Raw genomic sequence first — 18,177 nt, 5'->3', positions numbered from 1 at the left:
AAACCACCCACATCTTATTTCTTAATTGTGACTTTCAGCATTAGTTTAATTATATTTTTTCTTGCTACATTTAAAACATTATTTGCCCCCACTTTGTGTTTCTTTTTTATAAGTAAAACAGATTGAGTGCTTTCAGTGTTACAAAATAACATCAGCTTATTTGTTTTCTAATCATTCTTCCATGAACGCTCTTCAGGGATAAACAGCCTGTACAGACCACACACCCCAAAACACAACAGAGGGGGTGAGATTTTGCTCTCTTAAATTACAACCCAGATGGCTTTCTGCAAGGTAGTTACACTAAGCTGTTGTTATAGTCAGTGGGAAAAAGAGACTGTTTTCATTTGTGATTCACTGGGTACTTTGTACATTTGAGATGAGATGAATAATACCCTAGAAGTGCCTATTTGTAGATAACCACACCATTTCAATAAATTCCTCTATTCCAGAAGTGGCAGCATTAGTAAAAACTACTTACAGATTTTTTTTTTATCCTACTCAATTTCCTCAATTTACGTACTCAGCGGCTGCATTTGCCTGTTTGTCCAGAGTGTTCCCAGAAGACTTCATTCTGCTGTTCATCCTACATAAACCAAAGTCAGGATGCAATTCACCATCTATGTATATGTCTCACTATATTATATGCATCTTTTTTATACATATGGATAAAATGTATAGTATATTTAATATGGTTTGCAAGATTTAATATAGTTGGCATATTTTTTGCTTGTCTCAGAGGACTGAGTGAGTCAAGTAGTACCATCCCAGTGACTTTCAGTTCACTGTTACTGCTCCCCAGGCTTTTGCATTATCTATACTATTCCTCTGGTAATTTTAGGTTTTGTTGCTAGAGTGATAAAAATGGTTTGGGAACATATTCCCATCAGAAACTGAACAGGGATTCCACATCTAGTGTGAAACTGGAATCTATCTGATAGATTTCAAAACATAATGCTTTACAATATGTTACATGTATGTTATTCTTAGTTTGTTAATAGCAAATCCACTAGGTACACATTTAAATAGTTGAATTGAAAGATCCTGTTGCAACAATACATCCATTATCAGTGAATCTATCAAGTTAATAAAATAAAGAAAAAGACAATATAAATATTAAATGATCTGTACTGTCTTTTTTCCACAGGTAGCATCAGGGTAGTTCTGTGATTTCATAAGTCATTAAAGGAGTTAGGGGGTTTGGCGGTAAATAGAATCAAAATGAGTGTAGGACAAGTCCACTGACTTTACAGAACCAGTGCCAGACATAATTACTTGTCATTTTAAGACTGGATTATATTCTTTCACATATTCAAATATATAATGCATACACACGCATGTGCAGACAAGTACACAGATGTTTCCTATATGTGAGTATAAGTGTTGAGTTTGAGATGTCTTAGCATGAGTTTGTTCTCAAACTTTTGCTAAGGGCAGAGAACCTATCATTAGTCAAGTCTGATGTAGAAGATGCCAATTTCCTCACCCTGTTTATGGAGTTTCTCTAATTTACTTTATGGAGATAGAAGGGATGTGCTTTATTAATCATTGTATGGGTCCTGTACATTCCCTTCTCCAAATAAGGAAATATCCAGCATGTTCATAGGTCTGATTTCTTACGTGGGTAATTAACAGCACTGGTGCATGACATGGCTCATGTTAATATACAAAATGCCCTGAAGACAAGGTACTCTGCCAATGTCTATTATTAGTTTCAGAATACTTTCATTATAGCAAGATGTTTTTTTAATTCAAATTAATTGCTAAAAGATTAACAATTTATCCAGAATCTAAACAAAGAAATGGTTTAGAATAACCTTGTTATTATTTCTTTCCTTAGAAACACCAATTCACCCAAATTGATACAGTTTATCAGAAAGGGAAACTTCTGACAAATTTCCATTACCAGCCTTTGAGCTGTTTTTTGAACTTCTGAAATTCTCTGTTACAATATTTTCTCAAAAAAAGACTATTTTTTCCCCGATTAAGAGAACCTTACTTACAGCAACTAAGAAAAATATTTCAAAGACTCCCCCAATTTATTTTTTTTTTCAAAATTAGCAGAAGGAAACAATTCAATTTGATTTCATTTCAATGTTCATCTGTGCCTGTGCATTTTACATATGATAAATGTAAAAATACAAAAGTATATGCCTGTGTTAAGTCAGATTAAAGGTATAGAATAGCAAATCCTTAGGAGAGAGTATAGGAACATGCAAATAGTTCTGCTTCTTCAGACTACATTCTGAAATGCAAGAATTTATTGCTCAGTGACCACCAAATATTTAATAAGCATGGATGACTTTTCTTCTAGGACATAATCTCTGTTTTTGAACATAGGCAAACTTTCAGCTTCTACAGTATCTTATAATGGAGCATTTCAAGAATAGCTATGCACTTTATGCCACTTGCAAGCTTTATTTCATGCTCCCAACACTTTTTTCATTTGAAACAATGAATAATTGCCTATCTGCCTCCTCAGCAGCTCTCATCATATCCAGCCATACATTTGTTTCCTAGGCTGAAAACCCCTTGAAAACTCTATTTATTGTTTCTTAAATAAAATCTGTTCTTTATCTTTTAATTTCAGTTCTTAAACGCATTTGACAGTCCAATTTTTCATCCTGGTTTAGTCTGGGAAAAATGTTTGAAAATAAAAAAAAAAAATAATTCTTTGGGGATGTGAAAATCATTTTCTGTCCAGCTCCAACTTTCAATTCCATTTTACTATCAAGAACAAAGCATAAAATAATCCACAAACATGTATAATACATCTGGAAACTGGTACTTCAACATGCAGAGACTTAGACAATGAAATAAATTTACTATCCCTAACTTCCTCAGGTATTTGTTGCCACACAACCTTCTTTATTTTATTTTCATTAAATGTATTTACCATTAATAATTATTACCATCTGTTCCAGTTGGTCTCCAATTTGTAGTGCTATAAATTTGAAGTCGCTTTGCAAAAATCAGTATGATTTTTGCTTTAGATGATAAACTTGGCTATATTCTACTGTTTTCGTTCATGCCTGCTGGAACTTTATAAACAGCAAAGTCTGTACAAAAGAATTGGTATAGCCTCAGAAGTCAAGTCACTATCATGAGTCACAGAGTTTCCAAAGGGCATTAACATTTATGGACACCCAAATTAAAAAATGCAATTTTAGGAAATATTTAGCACATCTTCAGAAGATGCTGTCATTTTCAAATGGTTTATATGCACATGTTGAAGAAAACCGATAATAATTTTTGAAAATCAAATAGTCTTATGCATTGATTCTGCAAGCTTACCATTCTGGCCATACCAAAGACTTTAATGTTAGCAACCAATAGGATTCTAGATGAGTTATGTACCATCTGCATAAAAAGTAAAAGTTTTTTATTGTTCTTTACTTAAGGATGAAGCAAAAAAAGTGAGATATCAAAGCCAATTGGTTGAAAGGGAATACCTACCAAAGGAAAATAAACTGGAAAAAGGGATCGTACATGCTTTCTCCTGATATCTTCAAACCAAGGATATGTGCTTCTCCAGAAGCTATGTTTCACTGATAGTAGTGCTTATATATATATATATCAATAACTATGTTAATGTAATGATCATTGCTTTATAAAACATTACACAGGAAGAGACATTGACCCCTTTTGCCTTACCTTTTTTTTGTTTTTGAGGGCTTATCCATGGGATAAGCTGTCATGGGTATCTTCACAGAATACAATGGATGCGCCTCAAATAAGGAGCCACAGACTGAATGACAAAAGCAAGAAAATGACACTTGAATTAAATGCACAAGAAAACTGGGGAAGAAACAAAAACATTCTGCATAGGAGTGGCACTGGATAAACCAAAGACATTATTCAGCTACTATTTTTTAGTTAAGCTTAATTCATCCACAGTTTATTTAAAAATATCTATTTTTTGTTTTTAATTTAGGACTACAATAGTTGCTGTCTAATGCGTAAGACCTAAAATATCTAGTAATAAAACACATTATGAGAGGTGTTAGTGATGGATGCAACTTTCCTGCCTTGCTAGATTTTAGTATTCAAGAGAAAGACCCACTCTGGAATTGTTAGTAAGACCGGCCAGCATACCAGAAAACAAACTGTGCCTGATATGTTTATATACTGGTTTCCCTCTACAAGATAAAGAATGTAATTTCCAGTAGTCCTACTAATCACCTGTCAAAAATTTTACTATTACTCTATAGCAAAAATGGAACCTATATTGCAGAAAAAAAAAATATAATAATAATAGGCAGTTTAATGCGGAGATTGCGATAGTGATTTTACTGAATGAACTGCCAAGGAAGCCAATTAACTTTTTCACTGTGAAGTTTCAGAGAGAGCAGAAGATGTAGCTTAGCAAAATACTGGGGGAAAGTGTGTATTGTTAGAATGAGTATGCAAGGAATGCTTTCATTCTGTCTAGCATTTCAAACACAGTTGCAATGTTCCAGTTACCCTCAACCATAACACTTGCTCTTTCTCAAAAGGACTCATCCTTTCCACTTGAAAAGCCTGTAATTTGAAAGTCAGCTTTTATAACTTTCTTCCAGATCGCACATCCAGGTTGGGACCTATTTGCTCTTCATCAAAACTCTAGAATGCAGATTTTCTTTTCTCTTTTATACACTTAATTCTTGCTCAAGTTCTGAAGCGGTCATACCTCAGTTCCTGAAAGTTTCTTTCTGATATTGAGAAATTGTCCCGGTTTCAGATGGGTTAGTTAATTTTCTTCCTAGTGGCTGGTACAGTGCTGCATTTTGGATTTAGAATGAGAATAATGTTGGTAACATGGATGTTTTAGTTGTTGCTAAGTAGTGCTTAGTCTAAGTCAAGGACTTTTCAGGTTTCCCATGCTCTGCCAGTGAGCAGATGCAAAAGAAGCCAGGAAGGAGCGTAGCCAGGACAGCTGACCTGAACTAGCCAAAGGGATACTCCATACCACAGAACGTCATGCTGAGTATATAAACTGTGGGGAGCTGGCTGGGCCCCGCTGATCGCTGCCTGGGGAGTGGCTCGGCATCAGTCAGCAGGTGGTGAGCAACTGTATTGTCCATCATTTGTTTCTCTTGGGTTTTATTCCTCTTTTTCATTATAACTGTTACTATTATTATTACTATTGTTGTTGTTATTATTATATTTTACTGTATCTCAATTATTAAACTGTTCTTGTCTCAACCCTCAAGTTTTACCTTTTTTCCAATTCTCCTCCCCATCCCACCTGGGAGCAGGGAGTGAGTGAGCAGCTTAGTTGCTGGCTGGGGTTAAACCATGACACAACTGAATTAGTTTTGTATTTATTTTTAAGGATTTAATCCTGACTATGGAAGTATTACAAAATAAAGCACAGTGGTATGTGTTTGGTGGTTTTAAAAGCTAAGGAGAGAGACTGGTGTCGTAGGGTTGAAGTGGGGGAAAGTGGCAGATAGATCAGTTAAGAGAGAACAGGACTGCAAAATGCTATGACCACAAAGACAAAACCTTATGCTTGATTCAGTGTACAGGAGGCGTGCAAACAAACAGACTGGCAAAATTATCTTTGCTTTAGTCTTGCTGGTTGACATAGGGAGGAAAAAAGTTCCTTCTAATGTTACCTTGTCTGAGGAACCATCTTTGACGCCCGCTGATTTTTCACATCTGCAAGACAACAAAAAATCCAGTTGAGTTCCTGATGTGCAAAGCAGCAGGGTTTGTGATCAGCTTTCCTTTCACTCCCATCTTTGCCTGTATCCACCTACCTCTGTCTTACACTGAGGTTGCAAGCCCCTTTTGTATTTTATGTGTGCTCCACCAGGAAAAAAAACAAAACAAAACAAGAGTCTAGTTCAGACAAGGTTCTTTGGTACTACAGTTCAGCATGTCATAGCACTGACAACCATTATCACGTTAAAATCCCAATGACCTGTTGGAATGAGCCATGTACCCACCTCTCAAGACATAATGTACTGCATACGTTCAAATATCCATTTGATAAAATATGCAATATCACAATAAAACATGCCAATACGGATAACAATTAGAAATACTAGAGAACCTAAGAATTAAAGGTACTACTAGAAGCATGCCTTAGATTTAACTATTTTTTGGGGCGTTTTAGAATTCAGTGATACTCTATACATTTAGATTATATTTAATTTGATATTCACATGCATTAGTTTATCCATTAGTTCTTGTCTATATTAGCATATGCACACATATTTCTTTCAAAATCATAATATGCTGGGTGCTAGCATATGATCATAAATTTGCTTTTTAATATAAAATATGGCTAAACTGTTTGATAGTAGCCTGAAATAATTAAAAGGCCAAATGAAATGGATGCCTGCAACCTCACTGTAAGACAGAGGTAGGTGGATACAGGCAAAGATGAGAGTGAAAGGAAAGCTGATCACAAAAACTAGAAGCAGTAAAGGCAGGTTAATGTGTCACTGTCTCTTCTCACAGCATCTCACTGGGGACAGCAACACAGCTACACCTTTTCTGTTTCCTGTCATGTTCAGAGAACTCTACAAAACACTGGTATGCAGGCTGGAGTCAAGGCTTCAAGGCAGTGAACTTCATTTTACAGATACATCTTTTCTCAGTTCTTTTACAACTAAAAAAAAAGTGGGTGAGTGTGACATAATTTGGTCTGATCAAGTAGTTAAATGCTTTAAAAGGCTTCTTGCACATTTGTAACTTATTTATCAAAAATGATTGGAGGGGTGAGATGAGGACATGGTGGAAAGGTAAGCTGAGAGACAGATTACCTAATTCAATTTCACATCAAAGTGATTTCCAAACAGCAGCAATGGTTTATAAAAGCCCTTGCACAGACTGTGCAGCTGCCTGGACTGTTTCTTTTCCCACTTTCTTCTATCTCCTCTCATAAGGCTCCTTTCAAGTTTGTGTCTACTTTCATCTGGTCAAGAAATATTAGAACATCATAGAATTTCATCAGGATAATGTGCTGCATTCCTCATCTGCAAAGTAACCTCACTTATAAGTGCTATATAATTATTATTATTGATAGTTTTGGCTCTAAATACTGCCTTATACTGATGACAAAAAAAATGAAAAAAAGATAAATTATTTAATACAAGGAAAGAAGTTAAAATCTAAGTAGTTGTAGAGCACAGGTAGTGTGCAAAAGTGTGAAGGACAAGGATGTATTTGCCACCTTCAATATTTATTTAGTTAGTTATATTCTGGCAATTACAGCCAGGGGGTGATTAGATCAACTTTGTTACATAAATATATTTTTAAGTCAGAAACTTAGGCTGAGGAAAGAAGAAATAACTTGCATGTCAGGCTTTGAATTGCTCTCAATGATTAACATTTATAAGAGTTCATACTTTTGCCAGAGCTGTATCCATGGCTGCCATCCCAGACTGTATCACTGAAGCCTGAAACTTGTGTAACATCCCAGATTTTGCTGAACTCAGAGTGCTCAGCCCTCTGTGCTACTGATATGAAAACATACACTGGAAGCAAAATGACTAGAAACACTCTAGATTGGGGTCCATATTCTGTGATTTGGGACAGTTTCTGTGTGCTCTGTGTATGTGACAAAACCTCACAATATTCTAAAATTATACTAGATACCCAAATAACTGACAATCTATTCTCAAAATTATGAAATCTGGACTTCTCCTTAGGGCGAAAGACACGCTATTTAGCCTAATGAAAATGAAAGCAGCATGTCATAATGTGGACAAGTAAAGCATCATTCAAATTTCATAAGGCCATCACTCTCTAAGCAGTCCCTTTTAGCCCTGTACAGCCCTAAAGAGAGCAGGCTATTTTCAAGGCCCCACTGGAATATTTTCTTCCACAGCACCTTCACAGAACGCTCTGTAAACACAGTAGATACATTCTTTTGGAGTCTGCACCTATCCAAGTCATGGGTCATAACAGACTGTGAAAACCAGAACACTCCTGATAGAGATACTTTCATGCAAACAAACTTTGGGCTATTTACCAGCATTCTAGCAGCATGGCCATTACAGCCACAGATCAGGGGACCAAGAGTTTGTAGGGAAACACAGCTGGCACAGGTGACCACTACTGATCAAAGGGATATTCTACAACATGTGATGTCACACTCAGCAATAAAAATCTCAGGGAAAGGAGGAAAAAGGGTGTTTCTCATGGTTATGACATTTGTATTCCCAAGTAAATGCCACAGGTCAAAAGACCCTGCTTTCCAGGATGGGGCTGGACACCTGCCAAAAGGAAGCAGTGAACAAATTCCTCTTTTTGTTTTGCTTGCCCACACACATTTTGCTTTTTCTATCAAAACATCACTATCTTCATCTATGACTCTTCTTATCTTCCTTCTATTTTCATCCTATCTCCTGTAGAGAGGAGTGAGCAAGGGGTGGGGGTTTGGCTGGTAGCTGTGATCAACCCACCACAAAAGCTTAAAGATTATCCATACTAATCATGCTCGCTCTGTTTTTGTTACATCTGTAATGTTTCTGTGTATATATATATATATATAAATCGACATGCTCTTCCAAAAGCTAGCAGTTCTCAGTAGCATGGCTATTTAATCTAATCAAATAGTTTTATGTTGTACACATCAAACCTAATAGCTCAGTAGTTGCCTATTTTTTACCCTGTGCATGTGACAATGGAATCTGGTATATGCAAACACAGTTTCTGATGGTTTTTTTTTTTTTTTTAATTGGCTCAGCAGTTCTAAAGTAACTATATAAACAATGCAGCAATCATAATATTTTGCTAAAGTTATACTTCATCCTATGTGTTTTGATAATGACAATGAGAACTGTAAAAATTTTATCTTTGTTTTAGACTGAAGCAATTTAACTATGTTAAAATGGAGAGCTGTTATATACAGACTTTTTAGGGAATTATTTGTTCCTTTAGAATTAATTTTACAGCACACTTTTTCCCCTACGCCAGCTTTCTGTCTGTTTGCATGGGAAATGAAAAAGATAGCTGTACTGCTCTAAGACATAAGTCTGCCTTCAATCCCAGTGCTATACATAAGCATGTCATATGTCTAAGTCAGAGAAATATAACTTGCTATCATATTGCTATAAAAAATAAAATCTTCTCCAACTTTTTGCACAGCATTTTTATGCTGTGTGAGAGAGTGCCATCAGGTTATAGCTTTGGCAGGCCTAAACAGTCCTGCCACACTGGCTGACGGCCACTGCATAAAATTCAGAAGCCTTCTGGCTAATGAGAGGAGAGTTCAATTGCTCATGTATAACCATGCTGATCTTGATCAGAATTCTAAATGTATATACATTTATTATCTATTTATCTTATATCTACTCAATGACTTCAGCAGTACAGAAGACCTAAAACTGAAACATGAATCTGTGTAAGGTTAGTAGGGAGTTTTATGTTTGTTCTTAGATTTTTTGTATCCTTTTCATTCTTTGAGTAACTTTTTTTTCCTCATTTTTCCCAGCTTTTGCTTCTTCCACTTCATATTTTTGCAAGTATTCTAAAATAAAGAAGGAGATATGCTCCTAGAGGTGATTTATAGACAGTTAAAATAATGAAGAAATTCTCAGTTATTTTAATATCTATCTGTATTCCCCCAAAATAATTATACCTATGCAGCTTTTACATATTTTTCCCCCAATAAGCTTTAAAATACCTTTAAGTTGATAAATCCATTATTTTATAAGACTTGCCAGTATAAAACCACATACACTTCATTTGTAAGCATATCCCAAACAAAATCCATTTTAGAAATAAATAGCTTGGAGATGAGTTTACGATCTCTCTCATCAGAAACCATGTCATCTACAATGAGTAAATCTCAAAAAGAACAAGGTGGAAGCTCCTGAATACCTAATTTTTATTTTTTTTATGTATGTGGTTTTATTTGAATAGTAACGCCAAGTGAACAGAATTTGGGCACCCTGAGATGCCAAGGCTTCATGAAAATCCCATGCAGACAGTATTATAAATCTTTACCAGTCAACATGTAGTCATCAAACTGAAGTGCACAGGACTGCCTTCTGGAGAACCCCAAAGCCCTCCACCTGCGACTGGCGGGGAATCACAACTAGCTTCCTAGGTACTTAAAAACAGGCACAAATAAAGTTCCTAAATTAGGTAGGTTAGATCCCACCAACGAATAATATCTTCACACATGTAAATTTTCTTGATTGTTCACACAGCACAAATACCCAATGGCAAACGGAAAGCTGAGAAGTGTTTGTTGAAAACATTCAAACAGTACTTGACAATAAAGAGTACCTGTCTGGCTCATCACAGGTTGATCTGCCACAGGAAAGCTAACCTTGGAACAAATATTAAGAATGAGCCATTTGATCAGGTGTAGCTTGGAGGTGGATTTCATTTCAGGTGACTGCCTGTGACAATAATCATCTGTGCCTTATTTACCTCTAACCTTCTTTGGTCTGCAGACAATAAACAATCTAGAAAAGAGCCATTGACACATTTATCCAGGGTGATTCATGTTTTAAGCACACCTGTATGTTGGGTCTAGTTTTGCTGAATCTATTCAGTCATTCAATTTCACCTTTGTCTCTCAGACAAAAATACATATAACATGGGCTCCTGAAATATGTTGCTTCACTGTCCTCTGCATTTCCCCTTAAACTTTTCTTTTTGCCCTTCCTACTTATTGGCTCTTTCCCTCTTGTCCTCTAATATTCCTTACAGGACTCGATACTTAGATTAATTTTTTGCTTCGTTATTTGCCTGTGGACACTTCCCTTCCTTATCTTCTTTCCCATTTCTCAGTAACCTAGCTCCATTTTTTTCTTTTTAAACTTCCCTTTTGTTTTGCCACAACAGAGATGCCTGACCAGCTCCCTTCACTTCGGATTTACCTTTTCACTAACCTTCCTCTTCCTTCTGCCTCTGCTTGCACCCTATCCTGCTCAACTAAAAATTTTGGGGAGGTTGGGGGTTTTGGGGGTTTTGGTTGGTTGGTTAATTTGGGAGGGGGGGGTGGTGGTGGTGTGCTTGATGTTCTTTTTTCATTTGAGAAGAAGAAATTAGGTATCTGCCTGTGATGTTTGGTCAATGCAGAAATTCTTCTTTTTCCTGTCCATTTCTCAATGGATTATTAAAAATAAAACCTTGTGTGTTGGGAAATGGAACAAACCTGGAAATAATTTGCACAATATATTAGCAGACTTTTTATTATCACACTGTCTCTGCTTACTAGGAGGAACATAACTGTTTATCTGGTGGGACCTATGTTGGGTCTTTCACACCATGGAACTTTTCAGAAATATGATAGGATATGTAGCCAGGTGGAAGAAAACCCTAACATGGGATGTCCTGCTGAATGTATGTTATAGGAATTAGACTGAACTAAGTAGTTCCTTGGTGTGACTGGAAGAGTATGGGCAATGATTAAGACTGGTTGCCAAATGGGTCCCAGTCGCACAATTAAACAGATGAGTTGCTGAAATTCCCTTATGTCCTTCTTGCTGCTCCAGTCCATGGTATGAAAAACTGGATGTCCTGGCAGTAATTTCATTTCCTGCTCAGCTTAGCTTCCAAATTGAAAAAAATATATCTGAATTTTGGACTGAGACTGAGAAACCAAACTGCAATGCAATGCACTCAGGTGGATTCTTTGCCACCTCCCTTATCTACAGATAGAGAAGGCCAATTGGAAACTACAAGCTATCAATCTTCATTGCATCAGGGTGCATTTGAGCCAAATATTCATTTTTCTGCCCATCCATTCCACTACTGAGGTTCAGGCAAAGTACAGTACTATGACGAACTGACTATAACAGCTGTGAAGCACAAAATCTTCTAAATAAACAAAGTATAAATAAATACATGGCATATGTTGCCTTCTGTGCAGACTTCAGCTGGATACAGAAGGAAAAAATCAACTTGGCCCTAAAACTGTTCTCTTTGTTTAAAATCAATTAATTCTAGATTTTCAATCAATCAAATTTTAATAGTCACAACAGGGACCAGAGCTTGGTAGGGAATGAAAGTTACTTGATGTATTCTGGGAAAGTTGCTGTTGAAAACTTGCTGTTATGAAGGGCAAGGCCAGAAATTTAAAACCAAAGAAAAACTCCACCTGAAAAACCAAACAAAAAAGAAAGAGGTAGAAATAACATAGAGTTATTCTTTCCATTTGACAAAGTAGTCCTTCAGAGAAGAAAAAAAATCAAGGAGGTGGTCTCGTTCTATGTGTCAAGAAAAAGAAGGTTTGACTACTACTAGAGAAAGGAAATCAGGATAATTCTTATTCAGACTGTAAGTTTGATTGGCTATTTCCACTATAAGCTGTCACATCTGAGGTCCTGGAATGGAAGAGAAGGTATTGCTGAAAACACACAGACAACAAGGCAAAATAAAAAAGCTTGTGCTGAGCCATTTCCTTAAAGAAAAGACGATAGCCACGTGTCATGCCTGATTAACCAGAGGGTTGTCTAATCATTGCCACAGTTACTCAGATAATCATTAAGCTTGATGCTCACATCAAACTGTGTTGGGGTGAGTGCCTGGAATTCCTTCACTAGACCATAAAAGGATTTAAGGTACCTTGTAAGTTAAAGTTTTGCTACCCTTAGATGTATGTTGTGTGCCTTTCAGGAGGTTGTGACCTGTCATACAGTTGCCAAAGAGCTTTGTCTGAACAAAAACACTGTCTATGTAGCAGTAAGGACAAATACTAGAGAGAAAACAAAAGCAAACAAGCTGCCCACATACCTATCGTAGCCCCAAATGATCATCATTTTGTCATGGCCTTGAGAAGCCTTTCACAGTTCAGAGCTCCAACTTAATTTTTCTCCTTTGCTCTTCTCCCCACAGGAGTTTATCTCTTAAATCCACACAGAGGGGTAGTTTCCTTCCACTTTGTTCTTTGACTTTGGCTTTCTTTCACCAAAACATTTTATGGTCAGGCTGGAGAAGCTGGGACAATAATCAGAATTTTTAATGTGAGCATTTGCCCTTTATCATTCCTTTATCTTTGCTGGTGGGTGCCTATTTTGTACTTTTTTTTTAGAAAAAGATCCATTCTTGATAGGAAACATTTTCAGCATATGTAGTAAGGTACTTTAATGGGTAGTTGCATTTCTGATAAGACAGCATCTTTAGTTCTAATCTGAAAACTTGTAATTTTGTGAGCCACCTCTGGTCCTTGTTATCTCCATGTTATACTTGCATGCCCTCCACAACGACATTTCTGCTGCTTCTATAGTTATTTAGAAATGCCTGAGGGCAAGTTATGCTGTATCATTGCCTTTAGTAATTTAACCGAGACAAAATTTTAAATTCTTTTTCTAGGAGACACATATTTTAATTCAATGGTCATTCTCGTAACTTCTCTTGGAAGCCTCTACCTTTTAAATTTTATCCAAACAGGTTCTATGTGTTCTGAAGCCTGCGTGTTAGAAAGATATTACCTTTATTCAGACACAAGTGGGGTTTTTGGATAATGGGATACATGTTTTTCAGTATACCTCTGCAAAACTGTATGGGAAATGAAGCAGATTAAATGTTTTACTCTAAATACCAGAGTCACTATGGAAGGGAAGAACATGGGTGGATTCTTCAGAAGCTTCTTGGAAACTGTGTACAAAAAGCAACTAAGCCAAACATGCTTATGTGGGAAAGATCCAAGAAGTTATAGCATGATTTTAAGAGAGCCATTAATCTGAAACAGCAAAACAATGTATTTGTATAATTTTCTATATATGGAGACATTTCCGACTGACAGTTCCTGGTTAACTCCATGCATTGGTATTCACATTGCACAAAAAACAGTGCCCACATATGGAGATAACCAGAAACAGTTACAGAAACAACCCTAGCTTAAATGTGGGGCTACGACCAAAGCTTTCACACTGCACTTGGTAGTGCTAATCAGGAAGATTCAACTTTTCCAGCAGCTTTCTCCACCGTGGAGAATGACACTTATCTTATTTTGCATCAACTATATTTTGAAAATCTTGAGGAGCTCACACATCTCTAAAAAAAAAATTAAAAATAAAAAACCAAAGGCAAAGAAGAAACATATGGAAAGATTCTAATGCAGTATAAGTATCAGACCATGGGAGTCCTTAAAGAAAATAAGTTTATGCCTACCATGACTGAGTTGTTAGGAAAGATTTTAATGGCTTACAACTTAAAGGGGTTTAGCATAACAAATCAGAAAGATGGAACTTATTTACTGATTGAATTCTGTGGGAAAAAACTGCAGAAATGTTATCCTTGGATGTGAAAGGTTAGCGTTTGTACAAAGTACCCAGAAAACCCGGAGGGAATTCCAGCACAGGGAATACAAGCCATCTTATTTATGGTTTGGACTGAAAGAAACTTTGGAAAAGCACCCAGTAAATGTTCAGCATTCTTGCCTGTGCTCCTAAACAGCAAAACCAACCAAAGTCCTCAACATTAGTGACATTAAATAAATTCATAGTAACACCTGTTGTCTTTTATCTAACCACACTTCCCAGCAAGACATTATACTCAAAGCCACAATTTTCCTAGTCTCAAAGTCTCATCTCATTACAATTTTTTCATATGCATTGGATTTTGAACAAGCCCAGTTCATGAACAGGGAGCGTGAGATACTGAATAAGACACGGAACTGAATTTGGGAATAATTCAGACTGTGGCTCATTGCTATATGCCCAGTGGGGCTCAGACCAGTATCTGAGCATCTATGTGTTTAGATCATCAGATGGTAGCTTAACATTTCTTGACTCCCAAGACATTATTCACTGATTTGCACTGAAGCCTATAGTTGGGCTTCAGAAATATTTTGATTTCCTGGTGCAGAGCATGATCAGGTCCAAGGTGCTGTCAAGGTTAGTCTTCCAATGATAGAAAAGTAATGATGTGAGTCAGTTACATTCCTAGGATTTTTCTCTCCACGGTGTTTTACTGAAGTTTTCTATGCACAGGTTAACCTTTCTTGAGATAGCTTAGGCTAAACAAGAGTGATCACACATCAAAACAATGTTCAAGCCACACAAAATCATGTGTGTTTCAAGTGTAATGTACCACTTCAAGCAAAAGGTTCCTACGTGTGTCCAGATGTCAGATAACAGGCAACACAAACAACGCCTCAAAGTAACATAGTACTGAAAACAAGCCCCAGATGTTGGCTAAAATTCGTTCTATGCAACTTTACATGTTTATTGTATAATAAGAAGAACTTCCCCTGGAAGTGGCAGATTGTTTTTTCTATTGAATATAAAAGGAGTTTAAAGTGACTAGTTTAGACTTAGACAATTAATTTTAAGTGTCTAAACTAATGAAGGTAATTCTCGTCCCCACATCATAGTCTTCAAAGAAAAATGGTCATAGATTGTGTTGCTATACATAGTTAGAATGATACCAGCAGAACACAAAAACTTAATTCCAAAAGGTGATTTTAGGAATTGGATCAAAACCCAAATTTTACATATCTACAGAGTTGCTAATATCAAAACCTTCTCATCACTATGGAAACAAATCCAGTGGGAAATGACTGCATATTTCTTTTACGTACCAGTGATTTCTAACAACATAACTTTAACAAGTCCTCAGCAAAAACACTCTGCAATATTTTTAATCTGATGTCACATTCAGAACGTCTGGTCAGTTTGTTCAAGGAAATATCTGTCTGCATACAAATAAATATGCTAAATATAGCATAGATTAACTTCATATAGATGTGACTAAGGATAAACTATAAAGATACAAATGCAGAGAAATAACTAAACAAGCTTACTAATATACCAATATAGTTGTTTAGAAAAAAAGTGCTATCGTACTCTTCCTAAAACAAAAGACACAAACCCAGTCTCATATATGGCTAAAAAAGGTGCATGAAAATATATGACCTATAGTAACCTGGAAAAGTAGCTGTGAATAAGTCCAGCCAAGAAGTGCTGTAATACAATTTGCCACTACAACACAAATCATAGGAAAACCAGAACTAAAGCAGCTCTGTGTAAATTTTAGTGGTTGTGGCTATGTGACTGTGATAATCTGATTCTCATTTCTCATTAAGTTCTTTACTGTAAACAAGGATCTAAGCAACTTACAAAACGTGAACACAGAAGCACAAGCCATCTGCTCACTAATAGACTTACTTCAGCACCTTATCTGGTAACTTTCTATTATCCATTTTCTAGTTAACTCCAGACTGTATGTGAAATAATCTAATAATGTTTGACTATATCTTCTCTTCAAAGTATATCTAATCTCGTATTTACCTATACTGACACTTGTTGCTACATCCAAAAGATACACAAATCCTGAAAATTATCAAATCCCAGTAGCAAATCCGGTTGCCTATTTTACCATCTTCTGCATTGCAATGGTCCTCCTAGTTATTTCACTTGTTGATCCTTTTAAACATTATGCCATTATGTCTTCTTTAAAAGTTGACTGAATTATGGCAAATGTAACACCACTATAAGACCATTGAACAATATTCCCATTCTGAGTTTCTGAGAGGTCACTTTCACCCTCCACCTAACAGAAGATAGATTCAGCATAAACTTTAGTTTTCTTTCATGAATCTGTGCTGGAAATATTGATATAAAAAATCAGTGTGATGATACTGAAATACACAGTTCAGATGGTTAATGCTTTTTTCTTTTGTTTCATATTTGTGAATAATGATATGGCCAATGTTAAATTTACAGCAGGAACTTTTCTAATGCCTACGCTGTACTCAGTCAGCCAGATTTTGGTATATAATATTGGATAATATTCTTGCTGACCTGAAAGGAAGCAGATATTCCTCCCTTGCAGTTCATGTTTATTAACTTATTGTTACCATAAGATATGGAGGGAGGAGGGTCAGAAAATTATAGATATTCAAAGAATGAGGTCCTAGTAAACTGATCTCTCACTATCGATTCTATAATTAAAATTTTCACATCAATACTTTCCTTAAAATAGCACAGAATTCAGCTAGCAACAACAGTATAGCCACAATCAGCATTTCCCTGCCTGTCAATAAACTTAATCCCTCACCATTTAACTGGCAGTATGGGAGATACTTATTTCTTGTTATGCTTCCAGCAGAAGAGTGTTACTCTGTAAAGAATTATTCATATATTTTTCTGGCTGAGTATTGGATTATTTTTAAATATATAACAAAGTTGCGATAAATCAGTAATTTAATGTTGAAGTTAGTAAATAAGAAAAACTCAAATTTTCCCCAATAAATTAATGACAGAGAGAAGGAAATAACAATACTAACAAAGATGAAAACTTGCAACAGAGAAAGCTTGTGCAGTGATGAGAAAAGCAAAAATAAAATAAAATAAAATAAAATAAAATAAAAATAAAAAAGACCAACTGAATAAATTAACCATAACACATGGTTTGATGCCAAAGATTCACCATGTATTTTCAGAGCGAATTCAGATGAAGCTTCTGCTGTCAGGGGATAAACCACTTTTTTTTCAGCAGAAGACTAAACAACATAATATGTTACTACAAATCCACAGCATTAATCACAAAAGAAAGATATCAAATATACAGAAGTTATAAAAACTTAATAAAAACAGGGTAAAGAAAAAGCAATTTGGACAGTTTTCCAAAAGAAAATAGAAATGTAAGAAAACATTGTTTTATATCAAAAATGCACCTGGTAATTCATTTAGAAAAATATTGTGAAACAGTCTATTCTTAACTATATTCGGAAGTAGCTGCTGAGCATCTGTACCAATGACGTCCATTTCAATATGTACTTTCCTTGGGGACAGCAGAGCACAGAAAAACAACGCTGTGAGAGCTACAATATCTTCCCATTGCAATGCTAAGGTTTGATTGTTTGCTTGTTTTTAATAAAACTGCAGTAATTTCTTCCATTTTCTATGGGATCTCAGACTCTTGGCAGCAGATACAATATTAGCTCATAAGTAATCTGTCTTGTCTAGGTTTTGAGGAAAAATTTCTTAGAAGCATAACATAAAAAACCAGATTCCTTTTAAGAAAGGCCTATTTAGAAGCTGGTATTTGATTGAATGTAATTAATTTCATTTATTTGCATAGAGTTATGCATACCTTCACTGTATAGACTTTGGAGTGTTTATTCACAGATGAAACATGTCAATATTCACCTGAAGCTACTTTCACAAGTCTGCCACTATCGTTTTAATCACCTGATGCCATGTTCTCTAAATTGAAGCTACCTGGCCAGGACCTTTGGATCTGGCTTTGAAAATAGATGGAGAAATAGATGGAACAGGA

General features: G+C 35.9%; 1 long non-coding RNA gene across 2 annotated transcripts in view; it reads right to left on the bottom strand.

Moving 5' to 3' along the window:
• LOC121090614 overlaps positions 1 to 18,177 on the bottom strand; it is a 54,548-nt gene that overhangs the window by 35,249 nt on the left and 1,122 nt on the right. For both annotated transcript variants that reach the window (XR_005828627.1, XR_005828628.1), the window contains exons 2-4: positions 5,598 to 5,640; positions 3,652 to 3,745; positions 479 to 583 (exon numbers count right to left, since the gene is read on the bottom strand). This is a non-coding gene — a long non-coding RNA (uncharacterized LOC121090614). The remainder of the gene's footprint in view (positions 1 to 478; positions 584 to 3,651; positions 3,746 to 5,597; positions 5,641 to 18,177) is intronic.

Source organism: Falco naumanni, chromosome 6, assembly GCF_017639655.2.
Source record: "Falco naumanni isolate bFalNau1 chromosome 6, bFalNau1.pat, whole genome shotgun sequence".
NCBI lineage: Eukaryota > Metazoa > Chordata > Aves > Falconiformes > Falconidae > Falco > Falco naumanni.
Note: the sequence above shows the minus strand (reverse complement) of the source record. Positions and strands in the feature narration are given on the sequence as shown.